Source organism: Chiroxiphia lanceolata, chromosome 12 (assembly GCF_009829145.1).
Source record: "Chiroxiphia lanceolata isolate bChiLan1 chromosome 12, bChiLan1.pri, whole genome shotgun sequence".
NCBI classification, from domain to species: Eukaryota; Metazoa; Chordata; class Aves; order Passeriformes; family Pipridae; genus Chiroxiphia; species Chiroxiphia lanceolata.
The window spans coordinates 3759202-3786229 of record NC_045648.1 but is presented as its reverse complement, the minus strand read 5'-3'; the positions used below and the strand labels follow the sequence as shown (position 1 = coordinate 3786229).

Genomic DNA, 27028 nt, shown 5'->3' with positions numbered 1-27028 from the left:
ACACTGCAGTGCAGCCCTGGGATCGGGAATGGTGTCCCTGGGCTGTTGCAGGGCAGAGAGAAATAGGAGATAAGAAGGGATGGCAGACAGTTCAAGGTGTTTTGCCCTTCCTCGCTAAAGTCCATGGATGGGGAGAAGGTGGGTGTCTCTGGTGGGCTGGGGAGATACACAGAGATCTCTTTTATATAACGACTTGAGATTTGTCTCTTCTCACTTTTCCCTCAGGGCCAATGTGTTCCTCATAAAATAACATGAGGGCATAATGTGCTCCCTCAGCTCAAACTGCTCCTTTGCTTTCCATGGTGTCCCCATTGCCTGTTTACCTTGGCTCAGCCAAACCATTTGTTAAATACCAGGTTTGCATAAGCAAGTCCCCTGTGGACTTGGGACCCTCGAAGCCTCACTAAAGACATCAGGAGGGATAGAAACACAGCCTGAGTGAGATTTGTTTCAGTCTGGAAATCCCAAGTGTTGGACGGAACAGGGTGTAGCCATGATTTGGTTAAGGGGTAATTACGGGTTGGCAATGCCAACAGCAGCCTGCAGTCCTCTTCCTGTTCCCCACCACAACTGCACACAGCTTAACCCTGGTGTGACTGTTGCATCATCCTCACCATCGTATCCACTGGCTCTTCTTTTCTTTTCCAGCAAGGAAAAAAAACAAATGACAAGTGGTCCACTATGTATAGATAAACACTGAGGAATCCTGGAACAGCAGGAGAGGAGACCCAGCTTACCTACTGACACGACTGTGGTCACCTCCTGAAGCGCATTCAGAGCTGGAGCAGAGGTTAGACAGTGTCTAGGACAAGGATTGCAGCTCTGCTCTGCTCAGCTTGCAGACACGTGGTGCCTGAGCTGCATAAAGGCTGATGCTGTCTATATTTTATTTTGTGGGTCGTGTGGGCTGTTGGGTTTTATTATTTTCTCTTTATGCAGGGCTGACATGGAGCGCGGAGCTGGTTGCTGGGCAGTGGGGACTGCAGTTGGTAATAAAGGTCTGTTTTCTCACTTCCTCTATTTTTGTCTCTGGGCAGGATGAGGCACATCAGGGGAAAATCTGACTTGAAACAGAAGCTCAATTTTTAAGTTGGAGTTAGACAGTCCTGCTGGGAGAGGTTTGCTCACACCACAGCTGTCCGTCACCTCGGGCACACGCTGTGACTGCTCACACAACAGCAGCCCCTGGGGTGCCACGTCCCTCCTGGACAGGTCTGGGAGGGGACAGTGTTACTCCAAATCCCCTCATTAGTTTGCCAAGTGACATTTTGATGCCTTGGGCAGGATATCTGCCTGGTTGTTCCCAAGCTCCTACAGGTCTTGTGAATGTACTGAAAAGGTGACATATATCCTCCTGTAAGGAGGGAATGGTCTTTACCAGGCATTGGAGTCAGGACTCCTGGGTCTTACACCTTTTCTTCCCCTTTCCAGCACCCATGGAAATTCTGTGTATCCTGCGAGCACAGAGATATCTCCCCGTGTGTGTGACCCTGCTGGTGGTCTGTTATTTGCAGGAGGACTTTTGCAATCACCAAGTGCAAATTGCTCTTTGGAAGAACTCTGATCTTGGTACAAACCTCTGAATCTCTCCAGGTGAGTCTGTTTTCACCGGATATCCTCACATCTGCTCGGATGAGGAGATGAGTGAATCCAGCTGAGCTGCACTTAGTGTGTGCCCTCTCTAAAATAAACTGCAGAGCTGATAAATCTTCTACCCCTTGCTCCTGCCAGCTCTGCAAACTGCAGCTTCTTCCAAAGCTCAAGTGAAAAGTGCCGGGGTGCCACGGCACCACTGCAAGTGTCAGCTGAGGGCCAGGCTGCAGCAAGCCTAGACATGTACCAGAGCCACTGCCCAGCCTGGGAGGGGGCATGCCAGTCCCTCTGCTCCAGGGAGGGATGTGGCTTTTTTGGTGTAACTTCAGTTTGAAGCAATGGAGAATCAGCGCTCAGCATTGCTGGAGGCAGAAGGGAAGGGCTTGTCCCCTCGGAATTGCTGGTCAGTAGTTGTTGAAGCAAGAGCCTGCAGCTGATATTAGTGCATTTGGGGTTTTGCTGTATAAAGGAAGATCAGAATCTGGCCTGGGGTGAGGGTGTTTGTGCCTTGGCAGTGGGTGTGAAAGGAGAAACTCCAGAGGGTTGGGCGGCAACACGCTGGTTCTGTTCTCTTCCGTAGATGGCCTTCCGGAGACACGCTGGGTGAGTGGAAAATGTAATGAAATTCCCAGAGCCTCCTGGTGCACTACCAAGGTATTCCTGCCAGCTTTCCAGCCCGAGATGTTGGTGCAGCTGTAGGGGCCAGGGCTGCAGATAGAGCTGATTGCAGATTAACCCCCCTCAGAGCAGGATTTCTGAGGCAGAGGTTTTCCTCACCTGTGAAACAGCCCACACTGGAGCCACGGTTACCTTTGGGGTGAAATGAGCTGAATCAAGGGCCCACAGTAGATCAAGCTCTTTTCAAACTGCCTTTATTTTTGTAAAAGCTCATTTGTTTACTCTGGTTCACAAACTGAGCAGTACAAACAACAGTAAAAATGTGATGTGTCCCAAATTCTAGCTGCAAGTGTGGGTTTCGTGACCACTGCAGCCTGCACAAGGTCTTCAGACCCAAACCATCTGTGGGGCTCAGAGTATGCAAACTATTCATGTCCTCTTAAAGATTTACCAGGGAGCAGGGCCTCAGTGTGCCAGAATCTGTAAGAAAACAGAGACCTGCACCACTGATGGTCCTGAGGGTCTTGTTTTAAGCTTCTGTTGAATAGATTGATCATTGTCCTGCAGCACTTAGCGGTGGAGAAAGAAGCAGGGAGGGGGTTTAACAAGTGTCTCATATGGTTTGTGTTGTCTCAGCTATGCTGAACCTTTCTTTCTGCTCACACAGTGGGGTTTTGCTTTGCCTCTGTTTCCTTTGTGCAGATGGTAGCAATGGGTTTCATTTCCCCCCCAGCCGTCAAATTAACAGCCTTGGCGAGCTTTCCTTTGCTGGCTGGTTTTGGGTGGTGCTGGAGGATTGCTCCACTCAGTACATTTCCAAGACTGGCTTTTTAAGCCAAGCTCTATAAAAACAAACTTTGTTGTTGTTGTTGTTTATTTGTTTGAGAGAAGGGACCTTGGGAAAGCAGATATGAAATTTGCTCTGAGTGTATTCCGTCCGCTGAAGGAGTTGGCTTTGAGTTGCATTGGAATAGCAGATTGGCTTCTTGCATAAATCTCCCACAGGCAACGGGCTGAATTGGGAAAAGCTGGTGGGCAGAGGTACTGGAAACAATCCTCTGAGTTAAAGCATCTGCAGGAGGGACTAATGAAAACTCTGGCCTCATATCTCCGAACTCCACAGTGAAGCTTTTCAATCCGCCCTGTTGTACTGATCAGCTTCAGAATATCACGATATCCTGAGCTTGTGAATTTGCAGTGTGATTTTCTCTTTTTCCCAAGAAAGTGTCAAGGACCAGCTGCAGAATGGCAGCCTCTCACTATCTCCAGTGGCATTAATAGAAATATTTAGGTTACAGAGAAATTAGTGATCTGAACTGCCCCATTATGCTGCTGCAAGTGGGTCCTATCCAGAAACAAGTGAAGAATTAACTTTGTTTTATAAATGTAACAACCCAACCCAAAGGAAGACAGGAGCAGTAGGTTTCCTAAACCTTTACAGAAAGCCTCTGGGAGGGGCATAAACCTGAGCCCAGTGCTCCTGAGTCCTTGTGCCCTTACTACATATAAATAAATCATGTGTATATTTATAGTGTATATAGTTTATATACTAAGGGAACTTAGCACAAGTCTGAAGTTCTTTCATTGCCTGCCTGCATGCCTTTCTAACTCAAAAAGCTCTGCTCTTGGCATCTTTCTGTAGTACCTCAGCATGTGTGGGCACATCAGGGTTGGAAGCTTTGTGCATACTTGGTGCATCTTCACCTTTGAGGGTTTACTTTGTGGCAGAGACCTGTAACGTGCCAGAGACTGCAGGACCCAGGCTTTTGGCTATTTCCTCTATCTTGAGGATGTAGTTTGAAATATTCCCTCATCAGGTGTTTCATTTAAGCTTGGTTCTACTTGAAAAAGAACCTATCTATCCAACATACTACCATGCCAGGAACAACAAAAGATACAGAGCCCCTGCTCAGCCTCGCATTTGTTCCTCACATGTGTTCCAGGACTGCTCTCCTCAAACCTCCTTACTGCTTGTTTTCTTCTGTTGCTAGAGCCTTATGTCTCTGAAGGAAGGACCAGCTCTGCCATTTGAACAATCCTCCTCCATCTGCTGCTGCTGCTCCTGTTGCTGGAGCTGTGTGTGAAGTGGCAGCTCGGTGATGCCAGGCCTGCAGACACCTCATCCCTCTCTCTGTCACTGCTTGGGTGTTTCCAGTGGGTGAGGTCATCACCAACTTGCATTTCAGTGCTGGGCTTCAATGGTTTCAGTTTGTCAGGAATAAGAGCACTGCCACCAGCAATGAGGCTGGCTGGGTAAAAATTCCCTGCTGTTCCTGGGGAAACAGAGACTGCTGCTGCTGTGAGTTAGCTCCCAAATGTCTTTACAATCCTGCCTTCACCACGAGGAATAAGAGCATGGACAAAATCTAGTCAGAGCTATTCCATAGTTTCAGTTCTCTGTAGGCTCAACCTATGCTCTAGGTTTAATTCCTGCTTCTGGCTGGACTTTTATTTCAGTGGAAACTGCAGTCTGCACTCTGATCTCATGGGGGTTATGCAAAAAGGAATCAGAGATGCTTCAGAAGTTTTCTATCCTTATTAATGGGCAATATTAAGGGTAAAACCAGGCATCTTGTAGAACATCAGAGAGGCCAAAAGGTCTCCTTTGCTCTGTGTGGGGTTTTATGGAGATGGATGTGGACTGCAAACCCTGGAACACAGGTTGTTTGTTTTCATTTACAAATTAAAAATAAAACCATGTTTATCTGCATCAGTTGAGGGTCTTTTGCTCACGGCTGCCTGAAAAGTGGGCTCTAGCTGCCAAGTAAAATGAAGTTTAATGTTACAACGTGCACTGGGAAGGGCAGAACTGGAAATTACCCTGCCAGCAGCAAGGCATGAGGAGGTGCAATAATAGAAATCCATGGAAGTGCAGAATTCGGCTGTGGGTTGTGACAGATGCAGGACTGAGGTGCAGGAAGGTGTTGCAGAGTGTCAGGCACCTACAGTGAGTCACCCCCAGGCTGTGTAGGTGAGGGAGCCGTGTCCTCAGGGAGGCTCTGAGGAGCAGCTCTCTTGCCACACACCAGCTGCCAACCCCTGTCTGGCATTCCCATTACGGAAAAATGATCAGGAGGGGCTAGTTTCCCTTTAGTCCTCTCTTGTCAAGCTTTGTGCTCTGGTGAACGCTGGAAAACATGCTTGCTGTGTGGGGCAGTGGTTTGCTCCTAAAAATTGATGAGGAGAAAGCTCATCTTCTGCTTTCTCCTCTGGCCGTGTGGACGTGTCCAGTGCCTGTGAGGTCTGTGGGAGCTGGGCACCCACAATGCTGCAGGCAGGACACTTGTCAGGGGGGGATCTGGTTTTTTTCATCTCTGTTTGATGCTGATGAAGTGGTTTGCGGGGCAGTGATGGCTGGTGTGGTCTCAGCTGTGTTTCATCTGACTCATCTGGTACAGTGGAATAAGTGAGCAGGATCTAAATGCTGCTTTACTGTGGCTGAATCTGAAAGCCTGACTATCAGTACAGGCAGTGTGGGGTTAGGTACCGTATTTATTTACAGACTTCCCCTGCTTGCAGGGGATAAATGCAGGGAAAAAGAGAGGAGGCAAAGCAGAGAGAGGCTGAGAGAGGCTGGCCTGTTTGACAGCTACACGCAGGGGCAGAAGTTCAAATCAGATCCTTTGACACCTACCAGAAACACTGTCTTTCCTCTTGTTAATGACAAGGAAACATGGAGGGGTCTGGCTGGTAGATAGCCCAGATGAGATGGAGACAGTGTCCTCTCGGTGCCGGCTGTGTGTTGCCCGGACTGACGGAGGGCTGTGTCCTGCAGAGCAGCGCTGTCATTACCTGCCCCCTGTGGCACGACAAGGTTTGTGCCTGCTTTGTGTCGGTGCAGCCTTTTGTTGCCGGCCCTCCTCAGCTCTGCGCTGCTTTGTGACCATAATTTAACAAGGCACTTCACAATGGCTCTGACACCATTTGGGTAGATGAAGTTGGCTCAGAAAGCATCCACCCACTTGCTAAACAATGCCTCAGGCTCCGAACGCATTAAACTTGCTCCGCTCTGCTGCCTACATGCAGCTTTCCAGGTGGAGTTTGTTTTTGATGTTATCCATCCCCCTTGATGGCTGGTGAGCTGGCTAACTCTCACTCCACCTCCCATCTCTCCTGCCTGTAATTTGTTTTCTAATTTTTGGGAGCCTGCTCGTTGCAAAGTCTTGCACAAGCGAAGAATGGTCTTTGCTTCAGAAATTATCTCTTCTCTTTCAGTTGGTTGGTGAGGGCAAGACCAGAATTAAGACTTTAGTAAAAAAACAAAGGACGCTCTACTGTATATTTGTTGTAAAACTGAGTCCAGTTAAGCACTCATCTCACAGGGATGACAAAATGCCCTGGGTTATTGCAAATTCTATCCCTGTTTTGTTTAAGAATTGGTGATTTGGTGCTGAATTTGACTTACTGGAATTGCAGAGACACAAAATTGTTGAGAAACCTTGATTTAAGTTCAATTTGGTGTGACAGAGGCTCCAATTCTGAGTCAAGCTTTAAAAAAACCCCAACAATCATCCCACCAACAACTAGTTTCTTTTTTTAACCAGAAGCATATAATCTTCCTTGGAACTTTTCTGAAGCACCAGGAGGGCAGAGAGGTGGATGTTGTGAGCTAGAACAACTGGTGGCAAGGATCATGCTTTTTTGGACTTTGCTAATGCAGGTCGACGTGTGTATATGTTGAAAACTCACAGTGAGCAAAGAACAAACAGCTGTCTACCATCCTGCCAGAGATGGCTGGGAAATGGCCCAAACACAGAGAAGTCTTTAAAAAAAAAAAAAAAAAAAAAAGGAGGAAAAAAGAGGGAAGAGGAAAGTCTCTGTCTTCAAGTATGTTTGAAATAATGAAAGGAACCGATGTGCAAAGCGATTAAGAGATCTTTGAGGATCAAAAGCCTTGATTCAGTTTTGCCAATGGAACAAAACTTTTCATCTGTTCTTATGTGGACCTTAAAGTAGGGCAGAAGGGTGTAGTTTTTAAATTATTTCATTTCAGGATTTACTTTGGGCTGGGGGGAAAGGGTTCTTTCTGTTTGTTCTTGCTCTTGTTATTCAGTGTCCTTAACACAAAAGGCCAGCCTGGCTCTGAAATGAAGAGCAGGGTCGTTCTATGAACTGGTGCTTCATTAGTCTCCTTTTGATATGTCAGAACAGTAAGGGACCCTTTTATTTTTTCTTCCCTTTCTAGTAATGTCTGTGTTCTTAAAGCAAGACATCTTCCCTCATCATGCTGCAGTGGCTGAATCTTTGTCAGAGATTTCCTAAGTGGGTTGAGCCAATAACACTGATCTCGTGCACGCAGAGCAGGGAGTCAAAAGTCTGATGCATAAGGAAGCCAAACCCAAAGGTTTTCAGTGCTCTGTGCAGTAAATCCTACCTCCAGCTCTGTGTTCACTTGGAGCTGGATGCCCCCCACCACGTTATCTCTGTGCTTGTTTTCCCTGGTAGCTTCTTGCCAGCAGAACTGTGGAGCAAGGGTAGCCTTGGGAAGGAGGGTGAGGGAGGCTCAGAAGTGCAAATTCCTGGATTCCAGCACTGCCAGCTTGGGAGCAAATGTACCCCTCCTTGGGGAAGGGGTGCTGGAAGTAGCAGCAAAAGAAGATGAAGGGATCTGGGGCTGTGAGAGCAAAGACAAGAGGTTGGGAAGGAGAGGACAGACTCAGGAATGCCCTAGTGTTTGGGTTTCTGCAGGGGATAGTGGAAGAGCTCCCTCTTCCTGCTCCAGCCTGCTGTAGCCATTGTGGGAAAAGCCTTCCTTGCAGGCTAGAGTGTCTCCATGGTCCCAGCAGCCATGAGAAGGTGTATTTCTCTCAGCATGGATTTGCAGACTGGAGGATCCCCAGGACAGCAAGGATTTGCTGTGCAGGTTCCCCAGACCAGCTGTGGCCCCACACACCACCACTGAGGAGGTTTCCAGGGTGGAGTTGCAGGTTTGTTGGGTTTAATGGCAGGAATCAGCCCAGTGGTGGAGGTTGTGTGTTGGTCCTGTCTCATTGCAGAAGGATTGGTGGGAGCAGAGAGGTTGAGTTCCTGTTGCCATTGCAGATACTCGGGAGTTGGCATCTGGTGCCGCAGGTGCTTCCTGTGACCTGGAGCTGAGGCACTTCTGGTCTGTGGTTTCCTGCTCTGTCCTGACCTGGCTCAGGTGGGAGGTGTGCTCTAACCCCTTCACTGGGGCATCTGTGGTAAAACCCTGTTCTCTCTCATAAAACATAGTTAACACAAGCCATGTTTAGTTACCACATGTGCAACAGAGATGGCAACTCCCAGTTCTGCTGTTGTGGGAACCACATCCGTGCGCTGCACAAACTCTGTCACGCTCTGGTGACAGACCAGTGGCAGGAATGGAACCCTGAAAACACCACCAGCAAAGGCTGAGAACTGTGTGTGACAGAGCCAACATTGTTGGTTGCAGGCTGGAAAAGTTTTGCTGGTAAAATTTTCTAGCAAGGTGTGGGCTGCAGGATGAATTAATCTGGTTTTTTGTTCGACCTGCTTCTAGATAAGCTCGCTCTGTCTGATCCAACGCTCCTGTATCCATATCCATGGCAGGAACTAAATGTCACCATTGATACAAGCCTGGTGTAAAAGTCTGTAATTACAAGCCTATTTTATGAGCAATATGATGGGTGAAAAAATGACCTCCTATGGGCTGGTGATCTCCACCCTCTTGGCCTTGAAAGCAGGCATACATTAATTTACTGCATACATTAATTTACTGCATAATTTTTATGCTGCTCTAACATCATCATAAGCCTGTGTCATTTCAGCATATTATCAATTCTAATACAGCTGTGAGCAGCAAAAGGGAGTGAAGAGAGTCTTGGTGCCTGCCTTTGGGGCTGAGGGTGGAGATTAGGTTGTCCATGTATTATGTTTCAACAGTAGCTTCTCCCTTGGTGTTCACGTAAATAGTTATTTTTAGGAAGATCATATATTTCCCAGTAATTGTTTTAAATGCATCAAAGAGCTCCCTGATATAAAGCCTATGATTTATGGGTTCCCGCTACTTTTTAATAGCTGAACTTAAATCCTGGATTCACTGAAGCCATTTGGAAAATTGGGATTATTCCAAGCTGGAGCAAAGGGAGGGAGGCTGGTAGTTTGCCAAGATCAGCAGTGATTCATTCCTACATTCGTGCTCAGCATCCAGTGAAGGGCAGGAGCTGGGAATGCTGTAAGGAGAGCTAGCAGGAGATTATCATGTTGAAGGTGAATCTGCCCTCCCCGCTCCCTCTGCTGCTGGATAAGGTCATTTGAATGAGAAGGACCAAACTCTGTCACGTTTTTCTTTCATACCCTCCAAAAGCTGATTTATTCATAGAAGCTCCAAGCCAACTAAGTTGCCTCCTGACCATAAGGCACAGAGAGAGAACTGAATTTTGGCTGTCCCAAGGATGTCCCCGTAGGGGTGAAGGACTGGAGAACACCTCAGGATAAATATACTTTGGAAATCCCTTACAAAGAGATGTTTTAGTGCCTGCTTGGAATGAAGCAATGCCTGTATCAGGTTAGCTCAGCAGGCTCTGGCAGCGTGAGCTGGGGCCCTCAGGGACCTGTAAAGGGACAGGGTGGACCCAGCACTCACTGCTGGCACATTCTGTCACACTCCAGTGGTATTTGGCCCCTGAACACCCTGAGTGAGAGGTGATCACAGAATAAATTAGATTGGTGATACTATCGTTTAGATTAGGTGATAAATCTTGGAGTAATAGAAAAAATGGAAACTTGCTGTGGGTCTAAGATTTACTGGGTTTTATTTTGCCTGAGGACAGTTAGGCTTTCAGCGCCTGCACCGGCGTTCAGACTCCATCTCTAGGACATACAGCCAGACAAATGCTCACAAATACTCACTAGGACAGCGGTGTGAGGAATGAAAGGGGCTGTCTGTCCATCCAGGAGCCCGCTCTTGTCTGTCTGTGCAGCTCACAGGGGCTGAGCTCCAGCTGCATGTCCAGTAGCCGCGACCGTGCTTATGGGGAGAGCAAAGCGTTCACAGCCGAAATACTTCCCAGTTGTGAGCCCCTTGGGAGCTGCCTTCCCTCAGAGAGTTCTGTCCTCCTTGTCCTCGGGCCAGCTGACGTTGGAGTAAAATTTCTCATCGTGTTTTTGCTCTCCCAGGGCTGGGAGAGAAGCGCAGGGAGATGGTGAAGTAAATGGACCAAGTACCCCAGCATGGTTCAGTCCCTGCACAAAGGACAGGACTTTGTCTTTTCAGTCTTGCAGGGCAGGGGCACAGCCAAAACTGTGTTTTCTTCCTTTCCTGACCTGATCATTCCTGTTGTGTATTTTTGGAGTATAACGACTCTGAGAGCACTGCTGTTGTGATCAGGATGCAAAAATAAGCGAATTTATATTTGCAGATAAAAGGCAGTAATAAACCCCTGGATTTCCAAACACATAGAGGAGCATTGACATCTAAATACCAGAAATTCTGAGCCCTTACCTTGCTAATTCATGTGGTATTTGGAGGGGCTGTGGATTTTTATTTCATCCTGGCATTTGTGGTATTTCCTGACATTAGTATAGGAAAACCCTTGTGTGGTAAATGCCGGCTTCTTTCCTCCGTTGGTGGCAGCCACCGAGACTTGGGTTCATGAAAGGCAAACCATCCTTTTCAATACTGAAGGACCTCTGAGGTACCTGGGAAGGAAAAAACTCACTGGGGTTGAATAAGGCTGTTGGCACCATGACTGGCTGCCAGCTGAACCACTCCGAGCAGAGTCACGTCTTGTCTGCAGATCCGAGAGTCTGGGGCCTAAAATCCATTGGGTGCTTTCAAAAGCTGTAGCTTGGAAACAGCATTGAGAGCCATTTTATCACAACCTCTTGAAAGTGATCTGTGCATAAAGGTTCTGGGTACAAGTGTTGGCCCTGAGTCAGTAACCCGGCCTTCAGAAATTGCTGTTTTTATTGGAGATTAAACCGTAGATTGGGTCGTTTAGATTTGTAATGGAAAAATATTAGCCAACGTACTTTCCTCCCCTCCACCCTCTATCATCAGGGCATATATCAAATTGCACTGTCTGGCAGGGACTTCCAAATGTTATTTGAGAAGAGAGAGGAATGTGAGCGATGTCAGCAGAAAACAGCTGAGTAGCGGTTAAATTTCTTTGGCCTGAACCTGCTCCACAGGGAAAAAGAAATGCAACAACTGGACTTGTTTCATTTCACCCCAGCACAAACCATCCTTTGGAAAGAGATGATGTTTGTGAGCAGCTTCTCCTCAGGAGCTGGGGTTTGGGGATGCTGCTGGGCGGACAAATCCTGCTCTGCTGCGGACGTGGCAGGTCGAGCTCGGCGGGGCCAGCCCTGGCTGGGACCTGGCAGTGCACCGGCTGTTACTGCTCCTCGTGTGGCTGGAGCCTGTTACTTTAGAGGGGCAGCTTTAGGTTGCATCTCCGTGGCCTCTTGAACTTTTTATCTGCATTGGCTTTAAAGATAAAAGCCTTAAGAGCTGGCTCAAGTGAACTTGCTCGGCGCTGCGAAAGAGCAGCGGAGGTGCGTGCGAGGATACTGTTAGCTGAGAAGTTGGGCTGAGTTAAATGGTACCCTTAATCCCCTTGATACGGGCAGAGTCAAGTTAAAAGGTCTTCCCCACTTGGGGTGAAGGCTTTGCACGTGCTGGTTCACTTAAGGGCAGCCCTGTCTCTGCAGTGAGAGCCCTCTGCTCTGCTGGCGTTCCCTTTGTTGCCGAGGGAAGGAGTTACTTCTGCAGGGTCTCAGTCACAAGTGTGGGATTTTTGGTCCATGGAGGCTTTTAAAATAAGCAACAATGGAGACAGCAAACGGCTCAAAACAGGAGAACACAACAGTAAATACAGCCCTGTCAGCCTGCAGTGTGACCTGCCTTCTTTGCCTTGCACTCCCCATTTTAGCTGCATTTTGCCTGGTTATTCACAGAGCTGAGAACCCCATTTTGCTTCTCCTCCTCGCAGCTGTTGCAGACAACAGGAGCTTGCAGTCCCTTGACATGCTCTTTCTTGGGATCCTCCTTGTCTGACTGGGGTTTAAGGTTCCTTCCCTTGCTGTGTTTTTTCAGTTTGTCCCATTTCCTGCCTCTGGGCTGCTCCAATGGGACAGTTTGGTCTCCTCTATGATGAAAACCCAAGTGAGCGAGAGAACAGGAGACAGCTTTGCTTGGATCCCTCCCCAGCTTTATTATGGCTCCCAGAGGGAGATTTTCAGCAAGAGCTACACAGCAGTCCTACTGAGATACTTGAGTCAGATTTTTAACTAGCCCCTGGTCTTCAGGGTTGTCTCCAGCCTAAAGCATTGGCTGCATTTCACAAATGTTTCACACTGAAATATTTTCCAGGTGTAGTGTCCAAAATGCATCAGATACTTGGGCCTAATTCCCATTGACTTCAGCAGCAGTTCTGCCACTCTCATTGCAGAAAGTGTGGACAGGTGTTAAAAGTCAATTTTTGGGAGATTTTGTAATGGAATGCAAGAGAAGCAAAACAGACCTAAGGAAGAAATGGTTTCTGGGTCCCTAATTCTATTGCAGTCAAAGGCAAGTCCCCCAGTAATTTCAGTAAAAGGAGAAATAAAATATAAATCAGGAAATTAGAGAATTTGCCCATGAGTTTATTTTTCTTGCCAGTGTACAATAATTTCTTAAACTGAGGAACTATTCCTGATAGTTGAGATCTTCATTTTACACTAGGAATATTGGGGCTGAGAATCCATATTGTATACGAAATTAAATTCTTAAAAAATTCATTATGAATAGTTTTTCTTTAGGGACTGCAGGAATGACACCGATTTATTGAAACAGCACATTCAAGATCTCAAACAAAATCCTGCTCTGAATCTTTTGCCTCTGAACGTGTTTTCCTCTCTTCCTCACCCGGGTTGTTGGAGCTCTGCTTGCATTGCCGAGAGTGGCCTTTTAATTAGAATACATTTGTATTTGCATGCAAATTGGTAGGAGGCAGCTTGCCTGTAAATACTGTGCTAATCACTGCAGGTTCATCAGGACTCTGATGCGTAATTGGCTGCGGGATCGGTGGAACCCTCCATAGCCTGATCCGGAGCACGAGGAATTGTTGAATCTCCATAATAAAGCGGCCGTGCTGGAAGGTGAGCACGCACCTACTTGGGAAGTGTGTTATCATCGTTCTCATCAAGGTCAAAGACTTTTTTTTTTTCCTTCCAGATATACATATTCATGGCACCTGTGCACAACTAATGAGTCGGAAGATTAAATGGTTGTGGATTAAGAACAAACCCTCCTGTTCTGCTAATTAGATTGGAAGTTACTTGGTTCATCTGATTAGAATTCTGAATTCAAACCCGCTCACGACACAGGACACAGCCTCCTCAGCCACCTGCAAACTCTGAGTCTGTGAGCCGGGCTCAGGAACAGGTTAAGCATTTCATCCAGTCCCCACAGATCCCAGAGATCTGAAGGATCACTGGAATACCCCCAGAACTTCCACAGAGAAAGGCTGACCCAGGGCAGAGGGGCTGTGCTGCCAGGGTTAGCTCCCACACAACAGCTCCAGCCAGGATTGATTTCATGTCAGGGTTTTTTTAATATTACAGCAGGGACATTACTTCTAGTCCCTGCTAAAGGACATATCACCTAAGATACTGAGAGCAGTCTTTGCTCTTCAACTGCCATGCATTAAAATATCTGTCTTTTCAGCACATACTGAGTTATATAATGAGCAGCCATGACTCCAAGGAGTCCTTGCCCTAAGCCCCGAGTGTCACTGCTTTTCCCTAAGCTTGGAAGCAGTTGTGCTGTTCCCAGGGCTTGGAAAGGGCTGCAGCATCGTGGGGCTTAGAAAACCTTGGGAGACAAATGGCCAGGTCTAACAATGGGTGTGAGTCAGGACCTTTGCCCTCAGGTGATTTGGTTTCCTGTTGCTCTGCTGTCTGGGCTGCTTGTTTGGGGAACAAATCCTTACTAAGGATTTATCTGTAACATCCTCACTTCCACCAAAGGATCCCTCTGTGCATTATTTTCCTGACTGGTGCCGAGCAGCACTTCCTCCTGCTCCCCAGCTGCTCCTGCTCCAGCTGCCTGTGCAGGGCTCTTGGCACAGCTCCTTAATGAATCCTGCTCCAAGATGCTTGGCTTGACTTCATGGCACCCAGGAGCATTTGTCCCTTCCCTCTAATCTCCTGAATTGCAGGAGTGTTCAGGATTTGGGCTTCAGATCCTGCCTGGTTTTATTAAGGTATATAAAAGGGGAGAAGAGAGGCTGGTGGAGGATCTGTTTAAATATATAGGAAAAAGACAATGTTTTGGGGCTACGCTGTCCTAGTTCTTTTTTTTCCTTTTTTTTTTTTTTTGTATGGATGCATTTATTTTAACTTCTCTATTTGAAGGGTCTGACCTGTGTATTTAACAAAAAGAGGGCACTGAGTGAGAGGATTTCAAGAAGTTTTCACAGGTGTATTAAAACAGTATAAGATTCCTGTTTCCTTAATGAAAATGGGAGCAATGTGTGTCTTTCCACAACAGATATGAAACAAAGAGAACTAAGAAATGTGTTGGCATTCAAAAGAACAGGAAAGTAACACTGTTCCTGTCACTGTTAGAAGGTTAAAATCCTGCTTGGCAGCCTATAAACCATTTAAATGATCCTACAGAAATTCCACTGACTGAATCATTTTTGGGATTTATAGCTAAATCCTTCACCCCAATTGAAGACACAATGTACTCACAGCCCTGCCGGAAAATACACCTTAATGAGGGGAAATTGTAAAACAGGACTGAAAATAAAAAACCCACCCTCTTCAGCAGAGGTCCTTGCTGCAGTCCTCACTTCACATGGCCATTGAGATGATGGCAGCTGTGCTGCTGTGATCATATGTGACCTAGATTTTCCTCACAGTAGTCCTGTGCTCTCCCTGATCTTGTGTAGGCCTGAATGAATTGAATGGAAACATTTCTGGATGCTTTCAGAGAGCAGTGATATCTTTTTCTCTCTCTGTCTCTCTTTTTCTTCAAACCACAGCATCTGTTCCCCTTGTGGTTTGCTCCCTTTGCTCTCAGGGCTTGTGAAAGAGGACAGGGCTGGTGTGGCTTTAATTTGGGGCAGTGATGGATGGGGAAATCAGGGCAGGTGTGATTCCTCTTTGGTGTACTGAGACTCAAATCTGTGGATTTTAGCACGGAATGTGCACAAAGGAGGAGAGAAGGGCTGTTGGGAAGGTCGAGGGGTGAGACTTGCAGCATCAGGGAGTCCTGAGATTCTGCACATGGTATCAAGAATGCTTTTAGGTACCATCCACGTTGAACTCTTTTTCCTAGGGCTCAGAAATTACCCTATGCAAGCTTCTAGTTCTCTGTGGGAGAAAAGTTGGAGAGGCTCAGCTCCTCAGTGCATGCCCAAGGTCTTGTTAATGCTATTGGGCTGGATTAGGTGTGAGCAGGAATAAGCTCATTGCATTACAGTGTCCAGCAGAATGTCTGGGACCATCCCTGGCTGCTAGAGTGGGACCTGCTGGTCCTTGGAGCCTCTCTCCTCCTGGACATGGCTTCTGGCTCCTCCATTCCCAGCTCTGACACCAACACCACCTGTGGAGGTGAAGGAAGCTTAACAGATTGGGTTTGATTTCCCTTGGGGGGAGTGCAAGGCCCTGCAGCAAAAGAGGCTGAAGCAATTTGTAAGGCAGTCCCCTTCCCTTCCCTTCCCTTCCCTTCCCTTCCCTTCCCTTCCCTTCCCTTCCCTTCCCTTCCCTTCCCTTCCCTTCCCTTCCCTTCCCTTCCCTTCCCTTCCCTTCCCTTCCCTTCCCTTCCCTTCCCTTCCCTTCCCTTCCCTTCCCTTCCCTTCCCTTCCCTTCCCTTCCCTTCCCTTCCCTTCCCTTCCCTTCCCTTCCCTTCCCTTCCCTTCCCTTCCTTCCCTTCCCTTCCCTTCCCTTCCCTTCCCTTCCCTTCCCTTCCCTTCCCTTCCCTTCCCTTCCCTTCCCTTCCCTTCCCTTCCCTTCCCTTCCCTTCCCTTCCCTTCCCTTCCCTTCCCTTCCCTTCCCTTCCCTTCCCTTCCCTTCTCTCCCTTTTCAAAATTCAGCTATTCAGGATCAGATGCAAACTTCTTTAAACTGAAGCAAGTAGCACTTACAGTCAGAGTCCAATGGAGACTTTAGGATACTTTTCTGGTGGGAATAAAAATAAACACATTCTCTGCTTCAGTTCATGTGTAAAAGGAATTGTAATGATCCCATCATCTGCTTTGCAGAAGGCCCCAGGATGACTCCTCTGTGGTGCTGTCTTCAGTTACTGAGCTGTTCTGACAGTGGCGAGTGAGTGTTACAGGTGGTGGGTGGGGGTTCCTTCCGAAATTTTATATAACTCCAATATTATCTGTTCCTGTGATTGACTTGACACATGAATTCAAAACAGTTGGAGCTTCTCTCCCACTCTGGTGTAGCAAACTGGATGTGAAAATGACACTTCCCCCCGGGAGCTGATAGTTTGCTGTTCCGTGCATGGTGTTGGGTTCCTTTGTTCGCTCAATGTGGCACTTGGCAAGTGGTTTTTGCCACTTCAGGGTTGTCAGTTCTGTCTGCTACAGGCCAAGATAAAGCTTCACAAAAAGCCTTTCAATCCAAACAAATCTTCTCTGTAATGCAGTGACTCGATGACAAAGGGACCAGGAGCCTCGAGGTGGTTTGGATTTCTCTGCACCCCGAAGTGTTCGCTCTTCCCTTGTCATGCTTTTATTTTAATGTGGTATTTCCTACCCTGCTGCAAACACCGGGGTGGTTTTTGTCTTGTGACTCGGCAGCGCTTTGCCGTGACATTCCTTTCATAGCGAGTCGCTGATAGCGCGGGATGTGCCGCTGCTTCCAAGGCTTATCAGGGGTGTACCGAGAGCACTCAGATAATCCCCAGGGGATGCATTAGCAGTGGGAGACCTGTGTGAAGCACTGTTGTGATACATTTGTGACAGAAAACACACGGGAACAAACCCGCGGTCCTCTGGGAAGTTGGGGTTTCAGTGCAGCAGGGTGAAGCAACGTGTAAAGAGTGTCCTGGTCCATAATGGGAATGTTCCATCCATGAAGTAACCTCGGTTATTACCAACAGCACAACGGGGGAGCAGAGCTGGGCAGCTGCATCTGTGCTGAGCCCAGTGTGCCCTGGACATTGGTCCTGACAAATGTGAGAAGTGTTCATACCAATGAAGCTTGTTTGGGTCTTGATTTTAGTTGGAGAAAACAGATCAAATTTGTCATGGGGTTCACAAAGGTGCCTGAATATTGAGATCCTCAGCAGCCATGGCTTGATCCATCTTAGTGGAATTTGTAGCTTTGTTGATGTGAAGCCTCATTTTTTGTTGGATTTTATTCTGTCGCATTATTCCTTACACAGCAGCAGCAGAAGGGATCAGACATGGGTTCAGAATTACTGTCCTTTCAAATTGTTTGCAAATGGTCTGACTGAAGTAATATGTGGATATTTTGGCTTGTTTTTACTGGCTCCTGTAACACAGAATACAAATCACAAACCACCCAAAGGTACTGGATCCTGTTCTGTGCTCCAGGCTTTTTCCATGCAGTTTGGCATTGTCTGAATGCTCAGCTCCCAGTGGAGGAGTGAGGGTGATACACATAGAGGGACAAGGCAAAAGCCATAATTCATGGTCAAACAGGACTGAAAGGAACCTTTTTTTCTGGAAGGACCTCTCCTGTGTGTTGTGTCAGGACTGTCACAACCTCCAGGTACCAGAACACCCTCTAGGGCAGTGGGATAAGGATCCAAATGCAGGAAGACAGCAGTAGCAGGCAATGAATTTGCAAAGCTGGAGATAAAGTACATGCAGTCCAACTGCAGAGCCAATTATAATCAATGTAGGTTGTTTTAAGGGACTTTGCAGAAACCAGGATTTGACTTCACAAGATGAAATGAGAAATTTAACAGGGATGAAGAAAGGCGTTACCACGCTATTCATAACACTCCTTGTTAGAGGCTGCCAGCTCCTTCCTGCATAAAATGAAGGAAGCTACAGGTGATGGAAAAATAAATTGGTCCCTGTGGGCACAGTGATTTTGACTGTACATGTGTATTGGAGATGAGGTCGATGTGCTGTGAACTGCAGGTGAAATGGCAACAGTGGTACCTGGAAACCTGCTCTGCGTCAGAGCTGCTCGGGGATGGTCAGGGAGTAATGCTGCTTTTTGCTCAGGCTGAGGCTAAAAGAAACCTTTCCAAGAACACAGGAATTGCTTGTTGGAAGAGTAAATGGCAGATTGTGTGAATGCTTCTGAATATTCTGTCCTCTTCTCACAGTTGTACCTGGCTATGGGGGGCTTGCTGAAGCTGTAGGAGAACATTGTGGTACAAGGAAAAATTGGATGTAGTTTCCTGCAGGTCAAGCCAGATCCTCATTGTTGGCTCATCTCCTTGTGTGCACTTTGGAAGCACTGGGTTGTATGTGGTCCTGAAAAATGTCTGCAGCTTTTATCCCCCCCTCCCCATCCAGCTTTGGCTTCAGTCTGGAGCAGTTACGTGGGCAGGGAGAAAATGTTCTCTAAGTGAATCCCTCCTAAACATAGTGCCTGTCCTGTAATGGTTGGGATTGGAGAATAACAACCTAATAAACCAAAGTCTTTTATTTCTTCCCTTCTTGTAGATCCTGTGCTGAAGGCTTTGGAAGTGCCTCTGTCTCCCAGATCTCAGCCCATAGCAGAGACCACCTCACAAACTGCATTAGTCTGGGGTGCTGAAAGACAAGGATTTGCTGGCTTTGCCTGGACACTCACAGCCAGGGGAGGTTTTGAATCCAGTTGGGGGAGTCCAAAGGTTTTCAGCAGCTTTTCTTGTCTAGAATAGGAATATCTAAACCAGGATGCTTCTGACCACTCCTCTGAGGCTTTCTAGTCTCAGGAGGGGTTTCTGCTCTGTATTTATCCCTGGATATTTAGCAGTTCCATGTAACATCCCAGAGCTGCTGCCATGCCCATGTGGCCACAGAGAGCAGCTGTGACAGGACTGTGGGTGCTGGGCTTGCCTGGTTTTATCTGAACTTGGATGAGGTGGGTGAATGCTGACAGAGAGGGAGCAGCCTTGTCTGCAGGGCCTGGATTTGCTTCCCAAGATGTGGAAGTCCAAGGAAAATCTGAGAGATCTGAAAGCTGCTTTCACCTCTGCTTGTTCTGCCCAGAGAGAACTGAGAGTGGCCAGAACTTGTTCCCACTGCAACTTTCCCAGTGAGCTCAGGGTGAAAGGCACTTTCCTCAGTCCAGTCCCCCCAGGAATGTGCATGATGATGGTGTCCTTTTATCTTTTTCGTGGCCACTTTTGACTTGACAGCTTTAGATCCAAGAGCTTTGTTGTGATCCATGGAGAGTTTCGTGAAGCTTCTCTCAGCTGTGTCACAAACATGAAGGTTCTCTCTCATGATTCAGGTGCACAAAGCTAATGACTAAATGGCAGAGGAGAATTGGCCTTAGGGGGTTAATTTAGTGCCTCTTGTCACAGCACGTGGTGCTCTCCTTTAAAAATGGGAATCCAAGCTCACCTGGTGTAGTCTGTGCTCCTCCTGATGACAGTCTGTAGGCTCAAACTAATTGAAGGGGTAAAATGTCCCCTTCCAAGGGAGGTCAGCATATATTCATGGTGCTGGAAATCACCTGGATGCTAAAGCAGTGCTGGAATTGTAACAAGGAAGACTCGAAATTATGCTCTGGGTATTCAGGTTCATATCAAAATCAAACAGACCCCACTTCAGCTGTGGAAAAGAAGACTTCCCATGGCAGCCTGAAGGCCAATGAGATCACAAGAACCGCTGTCATTTTCTCCAGGCTGATTTGGTTTTGTTGTTTATTTTGTTAATTGGGCTCTGTACCCCCAAATTAATGGCAAATTGACTGTGCAATGAGTTGCTGTTCCATTTATGAGATCCATGGTTGTGTTGAATTTTGGCAGTACCAGACTCTTCTCCCCTGGCCTCTGAACTCCTGCCTTGCTTTCCCCAGTCTTTATAAAACTTGTCCTGCTGGCCACGGCCAACAGCTCCTCTGATCCCTAAGGAGCTGACACATTCCCTTCAAGTTGCTCTCCCGTCTCTCTTCATTCTCCTTCTCTTTTCCTCCTCACCATCCTTGCTCTGCACAAATTGCACCCAGAATGGAGCAGTGGATTTTGCACAGAGGAGAGATCACACAGGACACATCCCCAGAGCCTCTTCCTCTGTCCCCTTCCTCCACAAACTTTCTCTGGTCTCTGTAGAGACAGAGTAGGAAAATGCTACCTCACATTAGTTTCCTCTTCAGTTCTTTCCCTGTATCTCCACACTTTCTCTGTCTGGATTATTGCATTTGGGGACAAAGATTATTTTTTTTTTTGATATTGTGCAGATAATATGATTGTGAAATACAACATTTGGTAAGTGGACCACCTGTAATCTTGTCTTCACAGCTCTTTTTCCTGTGCTTACATCTTGAATGTGAGATTTGGATTTGCACATTTTCCTCCCTCTGCAGCTCAGCCACCCTGATACAAAGTGTTGGCTTTATTGGATGTAACAGGTCCTGGAAAGTTGCTTAGATCTTTATTTCTGAGCTTGGCACAAATAATGTGGAATGAGCATTTTCAGTGCTGCTCTCGTTATGAAGGGAGAACTTTTCCCTGGAACTCTACAATAATTTTTTAAAAAAGAATTGGGAGCAATAGGAGTGAGTGACAGCTCTCCCCCCAAATCTTTTCTATTAGCCGACAGAAAGGATGCCATTTGCTTCCTTTGGAAATAAAATGAACAAAATAGCAAGAGCTATACCTGAAAATACCACGTAAAAAGGGGTAGTAAAAGGCAGCCCTGGTGTCTGTTGAGAAAGGACATTGTTCTTATTCAGCCTCAGCCTGATGAGAAACTCACCTTCCAGACCTGACTGCATGACAGGCTATTTTGAGGAGAGAGTCTCTCTACATTGCCTGACTGTACAAGGCTTTTAAAAAAAATATATATTAAATGTAGGCAAAAGGATTCCAGTCCAAAAAAATCATGCATGTAGATGAAAGCTCCTCGAATCTTTGAAAAATCTTCTCTAATATTATATAATAAGAAATACATAACTGTGCCTATTTTTACCATCATTTTCTTTCATTTGATGACATTCAATAGTAAGATTTATTATTACCCACATGGAAAATATCCTGCCTGGGGGTGGTTGAAATAGATCCTGCAGACAAGTCATCAATCAGCTCGTGTTTATCCCTTCGGAGATCAGCGATATCAGTGGCAGGAACAATTTCAACCAATTCAAGAGTATTTACTGATAATAAAAGGAAATGTTCCTGTGGATTTATGCTGCGTCTCTTGCCAGAGGTCACACAACAATTTTGCAGGGGGGTTGGTTTGTTGAGCCTCATTTAAGGTTGGGGCAGGGATGGCTCTGAGGTGTCCCAGCCCTGCTCAGCCTGACCCCTGCTCTGGCCATGGCTCTCTCTCTCTGGGAGAAGGTCTGACTCCCCTTGCAGAGGGTGGCACACAAAGGGCTTTAAGATAATACTGGCCTCCCTGTCCCCACTGCTAATGAGTTCAGCTAAAAGGATTTAAGGCTAATGCAGGCAAAAAGATCTTTTACATCAGCTGAATTGCATGCAAAACGATTGTCTTATGTTTCTAAGAAGTGAATTGTAGCTTCTGCCTGAGCTCTGCTGTAACTCTAAAGCAGAAGGTCTTGTGTTTGTGTCCCTCATAGAGAGGTTTTTCAAAATTTTATGACAACATTCAGAATATTTATAGGTATTGACTGCAGGGTTCAGGACAAAGATCTGTTGTCCTTGAGGCAGAATAACAACCCTGACTTTACCTAGTCTTTGCCTCTCAGTGTAATCGGTCTGGAACTAAGACTGCGATTGTTACTTAACCCATGTATGGCACAAGTTTTCTTTCTCTTACTTTTGCTTTTTTTCTTTGTAAAAGTCTGTATTTATACTCACTGAAACAAAGAGCACTTTGAATCACAACATGAAGAGTAATTTTTTAAAAAAGTTATAAAGGGGTCTTTTTTTGTTTGTTTGTTTGATTTCTGTGTTTTTGTCTAAGGAAATTTACTGGAACATTCATTTCTGTTTGAGAGGAAACTTGGTCTATGTGGACAATAAAGATGTTAAGATTAGGATGAATGTCTAAGGGAGATAATAATAATGAATGAAAAAATGCACCAGTCCAGCACTCACATTTTCCAGGGACTGCAAGAACTCAGTTCTGGGTTGTGTTTTAGATCTGAGCCCCATTGTTCCTGACCGGGTTCCGAGTCTGTCAGAAAGACTCCTTCTTTGTTCCTTTGAGCTGAAGCATTTGGACCAGTTTCATATTTTAAGCGAAATTTTTAATCTGGACATTGTATTTTCATTCTTTCAGCTTTAGGATGTAAAGCAAAGCATCTTTTCCCCATTTCCTGTTGAGCATGAGCAGAGAACCTCAACACTGGCAAGAGTAATTCGACCTGCGGAGAGCCGGTGTGGGGACAGCCAGCAGTTATCAAGGGACGTGACATGTGCCACTAATCCACTGCTCCTCCAGTGCAGGGAACATGCCTTGTGAGGCAGCACAGCCAGAGCTTCACCCTGGGCACCCCCCAGCCCAACGTGTGCTGTGTGATCCCAGCTGACATGATTTGTGCTCCCGAGAGACGCAAGGTGGGTGAGAACATTTTTTTCCCTGTTGATGCTGTGGCGCTTGGCAGCGTTAATCACACACTTGTGTGGTGTCAGGGCCAGGATTTAGCTGTGCCCTTTCACAGGTGAATGCCCCAGCTTGGTGGCATGGAGGGATTTTTCTTCCTCTCTTCTTTCTCGGTCGATATGGAATTTTTTACAGAGCAAACGGTACTTCTGCTGTGAAGTGCTGAGGGTGACCCACCCTGGGACACTCTGGCACTCGCCCTGGTTCTGTGCACCAGGAGCTTGGGAGCTGCTTCCCCTTCACAGGCAGGATTTGTGAGTGGGTAAAGTTACTCTCCTTGTAAGATCAGTTATCTGGAAACGCTGTCCCTCACTCTTTTAATGCCCACCAGTTAAACTGCTTCCCTTTCAAAATGCCCACATAAGGTTTCCTGGCCCAGCCCAGCACCCACCTTTCACCCCTGTGGCCGTGCTGCTTCTCCAGTGTCACATCATGTGTGAAACAGTCCTTCATAGCAGGAACTCCAGGAGCCCTACATTCCTGTGTCACACTGCATTTGTGAGTCCGGCTCTGCTATCGACAGATTGCTGGTCCGGGAGGCAGCTCTGACAATACAACCTGGCAAACACGAGCCTGGAAAACACTCAGGAGTTCGTTGCCATCAGCAAACCTGGGGTCCCCCAGAGGTCATTGTCAGTGTGGGGGTGAAGCCATCCAGGGGGGTCTTGTTGGTGCCAGCACGGGGCATGAACTCCGCAGAGGGGACCTGGCACTGGCTGATGCTCAAGGGTGATTGTTGGAGCAGCCTGTGAACAGGCAGCCTGCCAGGGAGATGGACATAGCTGTGGACAGCTAAGAGAGAGAGTGTGTGTGTGTGTGCAGGGAAGGCAGGATGCACAGCTGGGAAACGGGAGAGAGATTTCTATAAACTTCTGCTCCGAGGGGTAAGAGCACATTCAGGCGATGCCAATCCGTGGAGGAGGAAAGAAATGATTTCTGGCAGCTAAGACAGGTTTTTGGTCTGGCTGAATGTGACAGAATGCTGTGGGGGAGAGCAGGAGATGTCATGGTTAATGAGTATGGAAATTATATCAGTAGCTTGGCCATCTAGGTTTTAAATGTTGTCAATCTATAACAGGCAGTGCTTCAGTCTAACATTTTCTGGCTGCCTAGTTTAAGGCATAAAGGCAGGCAGCCTCTCAGTAATGAGTCAGTATCTATAGACAGCAAGCTGTTGATAGCAAAGCAGAAATCTTGGCTTCTCATCTCAACAAGTTTAAATTAATCAAAAAAGATGGTGGGCAGGAGGAGAAGAGGGGTTGTTTTCTTTTGTTTTCACATTTTTGACACACCTGACAAACTGAATTCCCCATGATTTTTCTGCCTCCCTGCTCAGCCCACAGGAGCACTGTCTTCATTCCTGTCTCAGCTGTGTGGACTCCAGCCCGTGAGCTACACAGTGACCCTCTTGCCCAGCTCATCTTGGCATCCTGGAGTTAGAATGTGCACCAAATGCTGGGATGAGGCAAAACCTATTTACTGTAAGCACATTCTACCCAGCATTTCAGTCCAGCAAGGGATAATTCCCAAAACTCCCAGACAAAGGTGTTGTGTCTCTTTTTACTGGTGGATGGAAGGGATCCTCTTCAAGTCTAATGAGTCTGTGGCTCTTGCAGACATCCAAGTGGGCCTTGCTGTCTCCAGAAGAGACAGAAAGTAACTCTGGGAAGGCAGAGTGTGGAATCTGACACTACTGTGTAATTGAGGAAAAAGAGGTATATGCATTATTTATGAGCAGAAGGCTGGGCTTAATGTTAACAAGTGAGAAGAAAGTGCCTTCAAAACACTGGCTTTCTGCTCTTCCGTGTAAGAAAGGCTTCTGATTTAAATTGCTTGCATTTTAGAGCAGGAGGGGAGACAGAGTGGTTATTTATACCGAGCTGTATTTCGGGTGTGTGGAGTTGTACAAGAGCGAGGGAGAGGCAGGGCTTGCCCCCGAGGAGTGCACTCTGCTCACTCAGGCTGTGGCCAGGATGTGTCATGCCTGCTGCCCTGTAACTAGCTAATCCCAATCTGCTCCAGGCAAAAGATTTCACTGCAAGGCAGAAACAAGCAGAATTGCTCCTCCTTTGGCATTTCCATCGGGCAGGGATGGTTTTAAAAAGCTGAGGAATTTTCTCTGAATCACTCTATCCACCCCATGCCCTCTCTTGGCAACCACTGTTGAGTTTTGGGGTTGGGTGGGTTGATTTTGTGCCTTTTGTCCTCCTATGGATCCCCCTCCGTGGGTCTGTCCTGTCTGTTGTACATGCTGGAACTGGCACGAGCAGCCCACCTCAGGCTGCCTCAAAGTCTCACTGTAAAGTCACACAAATGTGCTGGGGTTTTGTGTTTTAGCTGTTTCCTGATCATTTTCTGAAGAAACCAGGCCTGGCTGGCTAATGAAGTTTTGCTCTTCATGTTGACAACGTGTGATTATTACCAGCAAAAGATAACGTGTTCCAAAGAGTCCGGGACGCTGAGCTGCCTTTTTTCCTAGGAAAACACAGCGTGGGCTGAGGCAGGGCAAGGCCCTCCCTGTGGAGAGATCACCTTCATTACCCAGCAAATTATCATCTTCATTACTGTCAGCCTGGCAGTCCCACCTGGAGGCCCCAAGCAGGGCCTGAACTCTCCCTGCCCCTTTTTCCAGCTCGGCACATCCATGAAGGACCCCACCACAAAGGGATAAGGGCTCTTCTTCCCACTCCACCCAGCAGATGTATGTGACACTTGCTGCTGGTGGCTGCCAAGTGCAGCCCTGCTTGGGTTGGGGTCCGTGGTTGGCATTTTTGTGCTGCAAATCTGGCAACCAGCACTAGTTAGTCCATGAGCTTGTATTTCTATGCTTGTATTTCCTGCAGGTCCCAAAAAGTAAAAGAACCCCCTGCTTTTTTCCCTTTATAAAGGTCACCAGCTTCTCCTGTCTCCATTTCTGCATTACAGACAGTGTCCTTTCCATGGTATAAAGTGCTTTTTTGCCTCCTGACTCCTTCCTGCTGTGATCCCCAGCAGCCAGTACTTTGTTTCTGGGAAGAAAATTAGCCCATTGGGGTAAGATGAGAATAACTAGGCCTCTGTAAAAGCCAGGAAGCAAGAAGTGAGCAGCATTGCACTGGAACTGATGGGGGGAAAAGTACTCTGTTCCTTGATTTCTAACACTGCCTCATTGATTCTTCTCTTGGTTCAATCAGCAGTTACTGCTCCTCCTTAATCCAGGTTCATAACTTCTTAGTGGAGCGGGTTCTTAACAGAAATACCCCTGAGAAATCATAACTGGCTGGAGGGGAAGCTGAGGAACGCTGGGATCTTACCTGCAGCCCAAAATGAGTGTATTTGAGTGGGGAATTGCTGTTTCTAATGGGCTTCCCTTGAGAGTCCAGAGGGGCCAGGAGACCTCGACCCGAGCGGTGAAAACGAGCAGCACCTTTTTTTAATATGAAAACAGGGGAACTGTTAAGTTTTCCCTGTCCCCAAGCCTGTTATAGCAAAGGAGGTAATGGCAGGAAGGAGTAATGAATAAAGATGACTTTTGTAAAGGTGGGATTGGAATAGGAGAGGCTGGAGGTGAGGCACAGCGATGGGGGAGGAGGGAGGCAGCCCGTGTGGGGACTGGTGAGTCACACATCCTCCAGCAAGCACTGACTCACTGGGAAGATGATCACTCTGCTGTTCCCTTTCTGCTAAGGCTGAGGAATAGTCAATTGACACTCAACTTTATTCTGCAAGCTCCCTGGTTAGAGAGTGAGGTAGAGAAGGGAGGAAGCTGGATGGAGGTCATGGAACGCTGGAGTGGGAGGCAGAGGTGAGCCCTGGAGCACAGCCTGCGTGGCTGGTGTTGCTGCAGAGCATCCCTGCAGCAGATCCTGCAGCAGCTGGAGGGGAGAAATCCCTGGTGCATGGGCTGGATGTGGAACAGCAGTTCAGCTCCTACAGCCAGGCTGTGCACCAGAGTCCTCAGTACCTGTTTGTGTTCTCTTTGCTGCAGGCTCAAGGCTCAGGTGCTGTCAGCACTGCTGCTCCCAACGAGGCACACAAGCTCCTGGGAACCAGACCTGGAGTGTGACACCTGGGAGAGGTGCCACCCCGCCCAGCTGTGGCCTTCAGCTCAGTACAGTCAGTGGGGCTGTAGTTCTGATGCTTGTTGTCTCCTGTCCAGCTCATCATGCCTGAGAGGTGAGCAGAGCCAG

General features: G+C 47.2%; 1 long non-coding RNA gene across 1 annotated transcript; it reads left to right on the top strand.

Annotated features, from left to right (window-relative positions):
• Nucleotides 1-1447: 1447 nt before the first annotated feature.
• LOC116792745 lies at nucleotides 1448-27028 on the top strand. Its single transcript, XR_004359253.1, has 3 exons — nucleotides 1448-1593; nucleotides 22536-22813; nucleotides 26827-27028. It is a non-coding gene; the product is annotated as an uncharacterized LOC116792745 (long non-coding RNA).